The 11,695-nt window shown below is 44.9% G+C and overlaps 1 long non-coding RNA gene across 3 annotated transcripts in view; it reads left to right on the top strand.

Annotated features, from left to right (window-relative positions):
- Window positions 1–10,840: 10,840 nt before the first annotated feature.
- LOC138566008 (uncharacterized) overlaps window positions 10,841–11,695 on the top strand; it is a 133,409-nt gene continuing 132,554 nt past the window's right edge. For 2 of the 3 annotated variants that reach the window (XR_011301788.1, XR_011301784.1), the window contains exon 1: window positions 10,844–10,872. This is a non-coding gene — a long non-coding RNA (uncharacterized lncRNA). Of the gene's footprint in view, window positions 10,873–11,695 lie in introns of all 3 variants that reach the window. The other variant, XR_011301779.1, reaches the window with a different exon arrangement.

Genomic DNA, 11,695 nt, shown 5'->3' with positions numbered 1-11,695 from the left:
GCCGTGTGTATCTGAGCCAAATGTACACTACTCACTTCAGACCTGGGAACGCCAAGTGTACGAAGCGTGTGAGAGTGACAAGGACTCAAAATACTACACAACCTGGCGGCGGTTACAGAGCAAGACTCCCGTATAAGCTGGTCAGTCAGCTGGATGGCCCAGAGACGCTTCCGAAGGCTTACTGGCAGGAGATGGTGAAGATGCCGAGAATAGCTGTTCCCGCTATTCCAAGGGTCGAAGTACCAGTACAGGCCTTCTGGTTTGATCAAAGGTGAAAAGGGTTTCACAAGGCAACAGCAGTGCAGAGGAGAAGTCCTTCAGCGGGTCACCAGCGATTCCTCGGTCCAGCCTCTTGGTTGCAGGATACTTGGCTCCTGTATTCCTTCGTTCGTGAGAACTCAGGAGATCGACCTGGTAGTGGTGTTTCCAGCCCCCTCTTATCCACGGTTCCCTTCGCGCCAAAACGGAGGGGACCCAATGAAAGATCCGCTCATCAACACTCACAACATTCGTGTACAAATCACGGACCACGGTGGTCCCAGGCATTCACACCACCCTAGACTCCCTGGCACCCAGGATGTGTATTGGGACCAGACATCCCAGCCCACACCCTGGAGGCACACACAAGACATGTAGAAGCCCGCGAAAGCATCTGTGTTTCGCGGGAAAGTACATGCCCAAATAAGGAAGGCCCCGGGTCGGCTCGACCTGGGGAAGGTGAAGGGAGCAAGACGGTCAGCGGACAGGACAAAGGAGCCTCGTGGTCTGGCCATTTTGGGAGCCAGGCCACCATTTTGGGTTAAGCGCGAGAAACGCGCTTAGAAGGCCAAAAGGAGCTCAAAACACAAGAAACGATCGCTGCCACCATTCCCGTCCCTGAATTACTTGCACCGATCAGATACAATCCTAAACGAGTATCTAGGGCCTGTAGAAGGCTAGAGACCCAAGAGAGCTGTAACTTAGCTTACAGTGCCCTCTTGTGTCATGTTGCACGAAAGCCGCAACATGATAAAAGAAACTACGGGAAACAGCGTTCCCCGGTACTGACAGTCTTAAGGGCATGTCAGTATCTCCGTAAGAAAGGAGCGAAAGCCCAGAGGAGTGCGGCAGAAGGCTGCACTTCTCTGGCAAAGTCAAGAATAAGGTGAAAAACAACAGCAAAAAGTTTAGGGGTTACCACATGGAAGGAAAATTACCTACAATTACGAAATCTTTCTTAACACCCCCACACCCACCCAAAACAAGTTATAAAAAATGTTATTTTTGTTTTTGTTTTGCCTCTTTCCTAGGAGCAGATTGTGCTAGCAATCTGCCCCACGGTGGGGCTACATGAGATGTCCCCCATGCATTTGGGGGGGGGAGAGGGCCACCCCCCTTTTCAATAAAAACATCCTTGGTGGTTCAGTGACCCCCCACGCCCAAACAAAACAAGTTATAATTTGTTTTATGTTTGTTTTGCCCCTTTCCTAGGGACAGATGGGCACATATGTGTGGCCATCTGCCCCTAGGGGGGGCTAAACGTACTTCCCCAGGCTTGGGGGTGGCTCTGCCAATATTTGCAGTGTCCCCCACCCCAAATGGATGGGAGCATCTCATGTAACCCTTCCTAGGGGCAGAAATCTTCCCCCCAGGGAAGGCTACATAAGGTGCCCCCATCCACTTAGGGTGGGGGGAGAGGGCCACCCCTCCTTTCAAACACAAAAAATCCTGGTGGTCTAGTGGAACCCCACCCCCACCCAAAACAAGTAATAATATATATGTATATATATATATATATATATATATTTGTTTTGTCCTTCCCTAGGGGCAGCTGGGCACATGTGTGTGACCCTCTTCCCCCAGGGGGGTGGCTAAACATACTGCCCCAGGCTTGGGGGCAGAGTGGCTCTGCCAATATTTGCAGTGGCCTCTCCCCTCACCCCAAATGGATGGGTGCATCTCATGTACCTCTTCCTAAGGCAGAAATCTGCTGCCGGGCGGGCTACATAAGGTAGCCCCCATCTACTTAGGGTGGGGGGTCACCCCCCTTTCAAACACAAAAAATCCTGGTGGTCAAGTGGGCCCACCCCACCCCCACCCAAAACAAGTTATAATATAAATATTTTTGTTTTGCCCTTTCCTAGGGGCAGATGGGCACATGTCTTTGGCCATCTGTCCCCGGGGGGAGCTAAACGTACTGCCACAGGCTTGGGGTGTGGATCTGCCAATATTTGCAGTGACCTCCCCCCCACCCCAAATGCATGGGAGCATCTCATGTAACCCTTCCTAGATGTAGATGTCTGCTCGAAGGGAAGGCTACATAAGGTGCCCCCATCCACTTAGGGTGGGGGGAGAGGACCACCCCCTTGCAAAAATCCCTGGTGGCTAGTGGTCCCACCCGCACCCACCCCACCCAAAACTAGGTTTAAAAAAAATAATCTATTTTTTTGTTTGCCCCCTTCCCTGGGGGCAGATGATCACCCATCTGCCCCCAGGGTAATGCCCCACGCTTTTAGCGGCCAGTGGGAAAGGGCAGTTTACATAGTAAGCAACGCCTCCCCCGACTTAAAAAACAGATCCCTGCACAACACACAAAACACATATTCTGGGGGGGATAAATGACATTACACCGCCCCACTTAAAATTGTGGGGGGGATTTGTCCACCCTGTCCCCCTCATGTCCTACGCCCATGGTGAAGATCTTAACAATTTAGAGATCAATGATCAAAAATCATTATCTTCACAAAGAAACAGGTCAGTACGATCTGTCGTTGATCGCTTGGCGATACGCAACTGAATAGAGTTGATGTGCTGACCTACCTGGACTATTTCTAATCACTCCACTAGGATACTTTAAGAACAGAGATGGAGGGGGAAGATCAAGCCTATGCAGGCCCAACTTCAGCATATTTGCTGGCTCTTTCAGAGGGTTTCAGTTTTAGCAAGAAATAAGTTTTATTTTGGGAAAATAGTCCCAGATTTGATTCATGGTCTAGATATTTTGACTTTGTTAACACACTTAAAGGCTAGCTATGTACGAGGACCCTTTGAAGTGCAGTGTCTGTTCCAAACTGCATTTCTCAGACATGAGCTGGGCTTGATTTCATTAAAATGCTTGGTACTCTAGAAAAAGCTTTCTTTCATTGTTTGCAAAGTTTGTCTATTCGCCTAAGAATTCTCTATTTTCGGATCTCAGACAGCGTTGGTTAGAGAACACGATTCCCTCGCTGGTATTATTTGCCACATCACAAGAATCCATACTGAGAGAAATTGGCTCTGATATATGGGAACTAACAAACAACCCAGTTGGGGTAAAGAAAAAGTTATATCTGTGGGAAATGGAGGCAAACCATACAGCAAATGGGAATCTATTCTCTATATTCTGAATATACAGCTGTTGTTCATAGACGTGAGTACTTAGCTAGCTGCCTGACACTCTTTCCCTGCAATAAATTGGGAACCCTATATATGCGCCTCACATTTAATGAGATTGGTCCCCTGGAATAGGCTAGGTATACAATTGTGCTTGGTAGTACAAACATAGCTGTGGGCTCTGCCCTAATATAAATGCACCTGAAACTCTGAAACATCTGATTATCTAATGTCCACAAATGGTATGGTATAGTATATTTTATCATACACAGTCAAGTGTTTCAAAGCGCTCAAGAAGGGTGGGAACAGGGGAAAGAAACAAAAGTCGCACAGAGCCCTTGAAATTCTGAGACGATAATAGTCTGCATAGGCAGAGTAAGTGTGTAAAATACATTTAACAGTTTGAGAAGCAGCAAATAGGCCAGACGGGGACTCTGCAGTTTTACCAGTGCAAATTAACGGGTGAAGACAAGGGAGAACAGACAGACGATCTTAAAGCACGTTGCTCATGCAAGTGCACAGACGGTCACATGAAGGGGGAGGTCCAAGTGCACCCGGTCGGAGGAGACTGGAGTTAGTGCAGAGAGAACCACTCTCTTGGTTTAATTCACAAGTGCATTGAGTGTGGGTGGGGTGCAGGGCCCTGAGGCAAGTGTGAAAAAGGACTGGCGGGCAGTGTCAGGGTTGCCAGATGGCACTTTAATGAAGAGGAGGGAGAGAGGGAAGGAGAAGAGAGCTAGGTTAGCAGGGTAGAGGGAGAGAGAAGGAAGAGGAGAAGAGGAAGGTCTTGAGGAGTTATGGCCAGGATCCTGCATTTTCTGCTTGATGATATTATCCAGAAAGATATCTTACCCCCTACTTGGAACCTTTCTTATATCATTCCTATCTATAAGAAAGGAGATAGAGAGTGAGCCCAAGAAATGATTGACTAATAGGAATCCTGGACGCCTGTAGCACATTCTTTGCACCATTGTTGCTTAGAGTGATGGATTCCTGGGTAGAGAAATTGGGCTCTTTCTATAGTTCCAAGTGGGCTTTCCAAAATCATACACATATAGAGTTCAATACTTTTATAAGTTTCTCAATCACAGATGGCTGAATATTTGCTTTGCTTAAATGGGGATAAGACTGAACTATTATGGTTAGCCCCACTGGCTCTCGTATCAAACTTGATGACGAGTATGTATCCTTCACAATAGACAACAACACCATCCCCGTCACCCAATCAGTCGAAACACAGGGAGTCTACTTAGATTACAACCTAACTATGTCTAGCGGAATCGCTGCTTCGGCAGCCTACTACTCCAAACTCCTCAATCGCCACCAGACCGTTGCTATCCACCACAAATTGCCTGTCAATTTGTAGAGCCCTAATAGGCTCAAGGTTGGACTATTGCAATGTCCTCTTCACAGGCATCTCAACTAAAAAATGCAGCTGCTCTGGGCATCCACAAAAGAGAACACATCTCAGTAGCCAGACAGCAAGCACACTGGCTGCCTGTCCACCAGTGCATTCTCTTCAAAACGCTTGCTCTCCCGCACACATGCACAAATGCATCCATTACACAGCACCCCCTACTTATCTCACAGAGTCATCATTCCTCACGCCTTCAGACCCATAAGAACACCATATGCCAATATATTGCCTGTTTCCTGAGTTAAACATGCCAGAAAGGGAGAGGCAAGCTTGCCCTTCATTTCCTCCAGGCACTGGAAACAATCAGAACAAGACAGTTTGCCTAAAACGTCACACACACCGCCCTAAGGCATCTACCCAGCTACCACTACATGTCTAATGTCAAACATCAGTATTCTATTGACAATGAATCATGATATGCAGCTCAAGCTGTAACCCTGTGCTGCGCTATCACATGCGTAACCAATCTGTCTTATCTAGACTCAGATATGGGCCAATTTAACCCAGGCACCTAGCAAGTAATACAACCAAGCCATGTTATACTGTGAGCAAATGTAACCTAGCCGCCTATCTATGTACTGTAACTAAGCCATTATCTTCTAACAGTGCCTTGATGACTCTGGGCTGTGTGCACGCTATATAAATGCAAATAAATAAATAAATATGCTAATGTTGGTGAGCGTCTGTGGGCTGCCCTTATGCTTGGAGAGATGATTTCCTTGATCTAAACTCCAAATTTGCCACTGGGGTGCTGAAATTACCTAAGGCACCCACACAGCTAAGAGCTGAAGGTTAGCCCACCACCCCACCAGCAGAAATAGCCAGTAATTACCAGTGCCAGTAATGCCAGGAAATCCCCACATGCAGTCCTGCTGGACTCCATGGAATGGGGATTAACCGCTCTTACCCTTACTTGTAATCTGCCGGTAATGCCGGCAGACCAATTGCCGCTAACAGTGATTCTGACTGCCAGTATCCTGGGGGTATAACAGGATACCAGCAAACTCTGTATTATACCCAAAGTATGTTGATTTTAGGTTTATATTTAATATGTGTCTATATTGTATGTACTATTAAAATAGTTTTCTTGACTTAATGGATGTGATGAATATTCCTTTCCTACATGTATGCAAATAATATATATATAATACAAATCAATTCAATATGAAAGTATAAAAAATATATGTGTGGTAAACACAGACAATAAAAGTAGTTATTTGTAGGCAAAGGGATTCTTGCTGCTCTGGGTGACACCCATATGCAATGAACCAGCCCCTCGGCGAAAGGCCCACCTCATTAAGCAATGAACAGACCTGCTTTAAGGAGCCACTCAAGCTGTGCCCGGAGATAAAGTAACTCCAACCATTAAATTCAGCACCTGCAACTCAAATGCATATAAGGTTCACACATTGAGAAATATAGTTTTCAATAAACGTTATTAATCTGGTTTGGAAACAGAAGAGATGCTGTTTGTAAAATCGGCTTGTGAGTAAGAGGCAGGCTGTGCATAAGAGGACACCGAAAACTTCAACTGATTGTTTTTTCCTCTGTAACGTGAGTGTAATTTTAATCACTCAGAATGTTGGCTTTGCATGACCTCTGAGTAAAAGCCGACCGGGCCTTGTAAAGAGGACCCCCCCTCACTATTTCAAAGAACATATAAAACCCTTCCTTGTATGGTTGTGGCTTTTCCATAGAACATTTGTCTGCAACTAAAATTAAATTGAGATGAAATTAGAAAATGTTATATTAGTTAAATAGTATTTAGTCTGAGAGCTTTACTGGCCACTGTAAAATAGATATATGTTTGGCCAATATGTCAGTAGAATCTATTGCTTACACATTGCAGAGCCAGCATGGGGACCAAAGTTACCCTGTGTAGGGAGCGTCTATTGCAGTTCTGCACCCTAAGACCAGGAAGGTGTAGGTCAGTAGCAGGCACATAGCATAACAGTGAAGAGATGGAGCTGGCAGCCTGTGGATCCCCAGGGTCATGTGTTAAAATGGAGAGAAAGAACAGACCTTTGGATCTCCTGAGTCAGATGGAATGAGGGAAACAAACGGGTGATCTGTCAGAACCCTTGTGGCGCAGAAGCATATGTGGAGAATAGCAGAATCCTTCAAGACATATAAAGAGGGCCTCCAGGAAGGAACATAGCTCCACAATCAGGAAAAGGGGAAACCCAAGTCTTCCTAAGGAGCTCAGTGACTGGCGCAGTGGGGCACCAAGCAGCCAGTGCACCAATGGGAAAACTGCTCAATATAAGAAACGCTGTCAGGGATTCAAGAAATTAGAAGGCACATTTCCATCCGAGGTTGCAACCAAGACAATCTAAGGGGAAGGGAAATAACTAAAAGGAAGCACCCTAGACGTCAGTACAGTTCAACAAGTTCTCAGAAATATACTAAATAGAAATATAGAAATATACAAAAGATATAAGGGCCTACACCATACTTCCTCAGGGTTGTGCAATGGTTTTTATTTATTTAATGGAAATTACAGGTAATGCAATGCATTTTTTTCATACAAAAATGCTTACAAAACTTTTAACATTTATTTACAGAGCGGAGGACCAGTGTCCTTAACAATGGGAGAGAGAGCATTGATATAAGACCTGGGGAGGTAGAGTCATGAGCAAGGCACAGGGACAGTAGGGCTTCACGTAGGAATGGGCTAGTGGAGTAAGTGCTATGTTTTAGGATGAAGGAGTGAGGGATGAGTGCTTTGCTTTAACAAAGTAAGGGCTAAGGAGAACAGGGTTATGTAGTGGCATAGAATGCTATGCACGTGGTTCCTCAGATGGGAGGAGAGTTAGGATGTTGGATTAAAAAAAGTAATACAGTGGCAGTAGTCAGGAGATGATGATTATGAGCATTACAGAGTAAGGGATATAGGAGAAGAAGACATTAAAACGAGACGGGGCTCAGGGTACGAGAGATGGTAATGAGGCGAGCCGAGAATGATCTTAGGGAATGTAGGGGAGAGTAGGGAGTCAGATTGCCTGATAGATAGGGTGGGACAAGTTTGTATATAGTTTTGAAGATGATGGGAATGAGTTTATGCTATGTGCTCTGTTGCATAGTTAACCGTCCTGACTGCCGACAGGCTGCATAGGTGGAGGTGAAGCGGTGAAGGTTGAATGAATAAATAGACAGGAAAGGTGAAGACTGTGTCGAGAGGTGAAAAAGCATAGTTGGGAAGGCCATAGAGTAGACTTGCACAGTAGAGAGAGCACTAAAGGGGTGATTTGGTGCTTTTCAGTGTGAAGGGAAGAATATGTCTTATTTTTTGATATTGAGGAGATTATGTGTGCCCTATTTTGGAGATGTCGAGTTAGAAGTTGTGAGATATGTCGAAGACGACACCAAGGTTGCGAGCAGAAGCTTAGCAGGGAAGACAGTCAGGAGAGAGAAATAGAAGAGGGGGAGAGGAAGAGATAGGCTGTTTGGATGAGAACTAGAGAATTTCATTTGTAGTGAACTTGACAATGAGTGAGTGAGATGCCATCCATTTATTATTATGGAAGAGAGACAGTTAGACATGTTTGACTGTAGCTCACCAGATAAGGAGGCAAAGGAGAAGAAGATCTGCAAAGAGCTGATAGGAGAAGCCATATGAGGAGATCAAGGTGCCAAGACCAGAGGTATAGAGAGTGAAGAGAAGTGGACCCAGTGCAGACCCTTCGGGAACACCAGCAGTAAGGGGGTGGGTAGGGAGTTAAGGCTGTTCCAGAGAGCCTTGATGTGTCTGGGGACGAGATATGAAGCAAACCAAGTGAGGGCTTGTTCCTGATGCCTAGGATAGATAGTGCTGAGAGATGGTCAGAATAGCTGATGGTATTGAAGGCAGCAGAGATGTCCAAAAGAATATAAGAATAGATGAACGTTTAGTATGACAAGTGACAGAGATGCAGTTGCTGTCATTGAGGCGAGTTTACTCAGTAAAGTGCACAGGTGGGAATACAGATTGCAGAGGGCCCCAGCAGTTGAGTGTGTCAAGGAACCCAGTGAGTAGTTTAAACACGATATGCTCTAGAATTTTAGAATAGTAAGGTAGAAGAGAGACACTACTAAAATGTGCAGGGCTGGCAGGTTCTAGGCCAGGTGTATTAAGGCTAGTGGTTAGAGTATCTGACGTGTTGGATTATGGACACAAGGCACTGTCAAAAGAGAAGTTGAACAGGGAAGTAGGATATGGACCAACAATGTGACCTATGAGTTTATACATAGTGCTGAAAAGAACCAACTTCTGGACATTTGGTCGAGCCAGGGAAATCCCTGGGAAGAACTACAAGAACATTTAAGGATTGTTAACATAGACTCCCTGGAGACAGCCCTTAAGGCTGAGCCACTGAGACCAGGAGAAGGGAGTCATTCTCCTGGTCTTACCTTTTGTTGAATAAGAAGCCATTGAAAATGATTGTTGATGAACAGTCTAAGATTGACAACAAATGAGAGTCATTATCCTGAAACTATTTCTGTTTGTTAAAACCTTCTTTTGATTAGTGATAGGGCAGGTGCAGGACAGAGTTGCACAGAGGACAGACTCTTTAGTAGGACACCACCCTGATGACGAGTTATTTTTCAGTAAGGTAAGGCCAGCCCTTTAGAGTAGCCAAGTGCAGATGAAATCTACAGCAATCATTCATTTTTGCAGTGCAGCAGAATTAAGATGCACGAAAAGCCTGAACCTGGATAATCACGCTGAATAGCTACATGTGCTTCATCCGTAGTGCACACACAGCAAAATTTGGGGCCAAGTGCAGATGCAGTCTGCAGCAGTATCTTGTTTGACCAATTTGGTGAAATCAGGATCAAAGAAAATCCTACACCTTAGAAGGGTCTCTCACCACTTAATATGTGACCCGACCCTTAGGCAAACACAGAGCAAAAGTGTGAGGCCAAGTGCAGACAGGTGCACAATGATTTCATGCAGCTAAAGAAATGGCTCCACAAGCAGACAGCTGTTGCGCTGCGCAGTCCGACTCTGAGTTTCTCCTACTTGAACAGTCAATGGGAAGTTCAAATTAGTTTGCTGATCACATGACGTTGGGAGGGCCTTGCATGGTAACTTTCTAATTAATGTATCCTCGCCAACATGCGAGTACGCTTAGCGAACGGCACACAAGCATTTTATGGAAATGTCCTTGTCTTCTGGGAGTTAATGCAGGGAACTGAGGACTACTAACATGTGAAGGTTTCCTCTTAGGCCCTTTATGAACCTGCCCATCTTTTTCTGAATAACGTGTAACTGCAGAATCAAGCCTTTGGGTGCAATCAGGAATGGTCTGGAACAGTGAACTATTTTGGCTCAGGGCACCTCACTTTATGTGACCTATTAAGGAAGTGCAGAATGAGTGAAAGTAACCAATACAAAATATGTGTGGCTGCTATAACACGCCATATTTAAATCTGGTTTGTGAACTAATAGGTTGCTGTTAGTGAAATCTAATAGTAAGGGGAGTACTAGTTCCGATGCACATAGAGTATGGCTCAACTTTGTATTTCGTTCCTGTTGTGTGTGTCATTCCTGTTGTGTGTGGGATATATGGTCCAAACGAAAACAGTAAACATCCATTTTCATTGCCCACTTGGAATATGTCAGCTGAGGGAACAAGAAAAGCAATGTGCTTGCATTTTACAGAGGAAATCCCATACAGACACATGACTCCTTTCCAGATATTATGTATATATTTGTTTTCGGTAGCACGACTGCTAAATTAGCTCATGATGCTTTCAGCAATAGTTAAATAATTACACCAGTGCATGGTCTAGCATGTAGTCAATTGTGCACTTTTAGACATGGTCTATTTTGGCTCGGGGCACCTCACTTTATGTGACATATTAAGGAAGTGCAGAATGGGTTTTAGCATGTGGAAGGAGTAGCACAATTTATTTGGGATGTTTTGAAGGGTGAATGAGAGCAAGTCGTAACATACGTGACTTTTGATACAAAATATATGTACATCTGGTTTCTTATGTAATGCATTGCAGGTACTAAGCATTATTGATAAGAGCAAGGCTATATACAATTCAAACAGAGAATGGCTTAACCTTGTCTTTTAATCCTCTTCTAGCAACTACACCTACAACCACAACTGCTGGTAAGTGTCCATTGTCTTTATTCTGTGTACTGACTTGGAGTGTTTCCACTGCATAAAGGAGATGAGCTGAATATTCCTGGCCCCCTATTTCTGAATACATTTTAACTGGAGTGTTTGGCCTTTGGAGGTGTGGAGAGTAAAGTATAAACTGAAACGGTGATCAATTTGGAAGAGTAATAAGGCTCTGAACTCCTCTACTTTATGTGGCGTGTTGAGGAAGGTCATAATAGAGTGAAGCATTTGAAAGTGGTAACACCATTTCCTGTGTTGTTTTTAATCTGACGGGTGAAAGTAAGAAAGACGAAATACATGTGGCTGCTATAACAGACCATATTTAAATCTGGTTTGTGAACTAATAGGTTGGTGTTAGTAAAATGTAATAGTAAGGGAGCACTAGTTCTGATGCACAGAGAGAATGGCTCTTTGTGTTTCGTTCCAGTTGTGTGTGGGACATATGGTGCAAATGAAAACAGGAAACATCCATTTTCATTGCCGGCTTGGAATATGTCAGCTGAGGGAACAAGCAAAGCAATGTGCTTGCATTTTACAGACTAACTGGCCGATTCATTGAACAAACGGGCGCCGAAAAAAGTGGCGCAAGCTGGCGCAAGCAGGCGCTAGCGTGAAAAATGTGTGCGATTCATGGAAGCTCCTGCACGTGTTTTTCCCGAAATGTGCGCCAAACTCGTGCGTGGCGCACACGTCATTGCAACATCCCGAACGCTGTGCACAGGGAAAGCACACAATTTCCGCGCACACACCAAAAAGGGGGCAGGACCCTGGGCATAACACGCGGAATGGGGAACAAGGCGTGAAAAAGAAG

This window comes from Ambystoma mexicanum, chromosome 1p (assembly GCF_040938575.1).
Source record: "Ambystoma mexicanum isolate Mex_15411 chromosome 1p, UKY_AmexF1_1, whole genome shotgun sequence".
NCBI classification, from domain to species: Eukaryota; Metazoa; Chordata; class Amphibia; order Caudata; family Ambystomatidae; genus Ambystoma; species Ambystoma mexicanum.
The sequence above is the reverse complement of the archived record's forward strand: the minus strand, read 5'-3'. Positions and strand labels throughout refer to the sequence as shown.